Source organism: Sapajus apella, unplaced genomic scaffold, assembly GCF_009761245.1.
Source record: "Sapajus apella isolate SASKATOON/1434 unplaced genomic scaffold, GSC_monkey_1.0 scaffold12, whole genome shotgun sequence".
Taxonomy (NCBI): Eukaryota; Metazoa; Chordata; class Mammalia; order Primates; family Cebidae; genus Sapajus; species Sapajus apella.
The window spans coordinates 37498114-37501770 of NW_022436952.1; the positions used below are offsets into that span (position 1 = coordinate 37498114).

General features: G+C 41.5%; 1 protein-coding gene across 4 annotated transcripts in view; it reads left to right on the forward strand.

The window, feature by feature from the left end:
* The window catches only part of SSH2 (slingshot protein phosphatase 2), a 291139-nt gene that overhangs the window by 239805 nt on the left and 47677 nt on the right, over positions 1-3657 (forward strand). The gene's annotated exons all lie outside the window — the stretch shown is intronic.

Below are 3657 nucleotides of genomic sequence, written 5' to 3' on the forward strand. Positions count from 1 at the left end.
TTTTTTTTGAGACGGAGTTTCGCTCTTGTTACCCAGGCTGGAGTGCATTGGCGCGATCTCGGCTCACCGCAACCTCTGCCTCCTGGGTTCAGGCAATTCTCCTGCCTCAACCTCCTGAGTAGCTGGGATTACAGGCACGCGCCACCATGCCCAGCTAATGTTTTTTGTATTTTTAGTAGAGACGGGGTTTCACCATGTTGACCAGGATGGTCTCGATCCCTTGACCTCGTGATCCACCCACCTCGGCCTCCCAAAGTGCTGGGATTATAGGCTTGAGCCACCGTGCCTGGCCCAAAAGTGTTTTAATGTTATTGGAACAATATGTTGTGAGAAATGTTTGAAATGATACAGTTTGCTATGAAAATGCTGAATGATCTGTTCATGTAACCACCATAGCTAAAGATGACCTAGAAATGCAATATTCAAATTGTTGCAATTAGAAGGCCTTGGGTGTTGGTGAACAAGTGAAATTCAGATGTGGTATTCTAGACTTTGGCAGAGACTTAATCGTTCAGATAAGCCAGTTGAAACTGAGTTTTATTACGGACACATTGACTTAAGTTAGTTACTTAGTGGACTAAGAGCCAAGTCTAGAACATCACACTGCTGTGCACTAGCTATTTCTTTTCTTTTTTATTTTTGGAGACAGAGTCTCATAGGCTGGAGTGCAGTGGCATGATCTCGGCTCACTGCAACCTCCACCTCCCGGATTCAGGCGATTCACCTGCCTCAGACTCCCAAGTAGCTGAACTACAGGCACACCACCATGCATGGCTAATTTTTTTGTATTTTTTAGTAGAGATGGGGTTTTACCATATTGGCCAGGCTGGTCTGGAACTCCTGACCTCGTGATCCACCTGCCTCAGCCTCCAAAATGCTGGGATTACAGGCATGACCCACCTCACCTGGCCTGCATTAGCTATTTCTTAAGGTAACCAGGGATGGCATTCACAGAGTTACTTTATAGATAGATAAATTTCCATTTAATAGATAGATAAATTTCCATTTAAACTGCTGGTGGCTATTTTCATAATGCAAATAAAGCCTAGAGAAAACGTTATACTTGCTAATAACCATCAGCTGTCATACGGACATTTTGGGGTTATTTACATGGATTATATTTAATCATCATACGAAGCCCCCAAAATAATATTAGCCCCTTATTGTGGATGAGAAAACAGGTTTTGGAGGGGTTACATAACTGGCCTGAGAGTATTTCTCTCTTTTCTTTTATTTATTTATTTTTGTCATAATCAAGTCTCAGCAGAGTATTTCTTACTTAGACAGGATAGATGTCTTTCTCTTTCTCATCTCTATCTTCATTTCTCTCTCTCTTTTAAAGAGACAGGGTCTCCCTCTGTCGCCCAGGCTGGAATGCAGTGGTGCAATCATGGCTCATGGCAGCCTCCAACTCCTGGGCTCTAGTGTTCTTTCTACCTCAGCCTCCTAAGCAGCTATGACTATAGGCATGTGCCACTACACCTGGCTAATTTTTTTTATTTTTTTTTAAGAGACTGAGGTCTCTCTATGTTGCCCAGGCTGGTCTTGAACTCCTGACCTCAGGCAGTCCTCCTGCCTCGGCCTCCCAAAGTGTTGGTATTGCAGATGTGAGCCACTGCACCTGGCCTTTTATTCTCTTATTCTAGATTATCTAGAAAATTATATAACTAGAGAATGATGTGACTAAGATTCAGTATCCATCCCACAGTCAGGAATTTGAATTTAATTTTCTTATTCAGCTGCCTGTTCTGTAGTAGAAGTCCCTGTGAGGAATGGAATGGACAGAATGCAAGCAAAACAAGAAATAAAAGAGCCTGAAAAAAACTCCAGGGAGATAATCTACCCCTGAAAAGCAGAATTGATAGGATGGAGGTGGGTGGAGTCCAAAGACTCACTGAACAATTAAGTCTTATCGTTTCCTGCAGTAATTAAGATAGGACAGAGTTTCAGGTCATATGTTTAGACCAGATTTTTAGAGTTAGGGAATATTTTGCAGGTAAGTTTCTCATGGAAAACTTAGGAAATTTATGACCTCCTTTGACTAAGCTCAGTTAAAGGCAATTGACCTATTCCGTAACAAGTAAAACCAAACAGCAGTAACAACCATAAATGACAGTGTTTTGGGCTATATTTTGGGGAAGCGTACAGAGCAGTCTTAATTCAAGTAATGTTCTTTTTTTTCTTTTTGAGATGAAGTTTTTCTCTGTCGCCCAGGCTGGAGTACAGTGGCTCAATCTCAGCTCACTGCACCCTCCACCTCCTGAGTTCAAGCAGTTCTCCTATATCATCCTCCCAAGTAGCTGGGACTACAGAAGCATGCCACCACGCCTGGCTAATTTTTTGTATTCAAGTCATCATCTATCATTAGTGTATTTTATGTGTAGCCCAAGACAGTTCTTCCAGTGTGGCCCAGGGAAGCCAAAAATTTGGACCCCATCCTAGCTCTGTTAGCTTATTGCAGAATAAACTTTTCTTGATGTACCTTATGGGGTGTAGTGAGTTGAAGTCACAGGGGAAAAAAAATAGATGATATGTGGATCAAAGCAGCATTTAGACCAGGTGTTTCCTTCACAGGAAGATAGTTACTGCAGCTTCGCACTCCAATGCTGGAGTATCTGGAGTGGCTAAGCCTTGAGTGTATTTTAGAGCAGTTGCACCAGACTCTGGCATATGCTTTTGGAGCACGTGTTTCTTAGATGAAGAAACATGCATTAGGCATTCTGTAAGTTGCACTAAGCTAGCTCTTACCTTTGTATAATGAAACTGAAATTCTCAGATTATTCTCTTGAGACTTTGGCTTACTTTAAATAATTGAAAGCATTTCTAAAAGACTCTGCAACTTGGCTTTTAAGGAAAAATGTGTTTTTCTAATAAAAATTGACACGTTTTTCTCTTTTAAATTGGTTTAAATTTGTTTTCTTAATTTACATTGTATAGGCTTGACAGAGATTCAAGGAACAAACACTGTTATGTACTGTTGGTGGAAGAATTAACTGGAGCAGTCTTCTGGAGAGTGATTTGCCAGTATGCCTTACCATTTTGCATGATCTTTGACCTAGTAAACTCCACTTCTATGAGTTTACTCTAAGTTTGTAAATATGGATGTGTACAAAGATTTTAGCTATAAGAATGTTTGTCAATGTTCTAATAATAGCAAAAAATGAAAAACAAGCCAGGCACAGTGACTCACACCTGTAATCCCAGCCCCTTGGGAGGTCAGGTGGGTGGATCACCTGAGGTCAGGAGTTCAAGACCACCCTGATCAAAATAGTGAAACTCTATCTCTACTAAAAATATAAAACTTAGCCAGGTGTGGTGGCAGGCACCTGTAGTTCCAGCTCCTCGGGAGGCTGAGACAGGAGAATTGCTTGAACCTGGGAGGTGGAGGTTGCAGTGAGCCGAGATTGTGCCACTGTATACCTGGGCAACAAAGCTAGACTCCATCTCAAAAAAAAAAAAAAAAGAAAGAAAGAAGAACAATCTAAATGATTGAAAATTAGGAATTAGTGAATTATGGTATACTATATTATTAAATATTATGCAACCATTAAAAATGATCCAGGCCGGGCGCGGTGGCTCAAGCCTGTAATCCCAGCACTTTGGGAGGCCGAGGTGGGTGGATCACGAGGTCAAGAGATCGAGACCATCCTGGTCAAC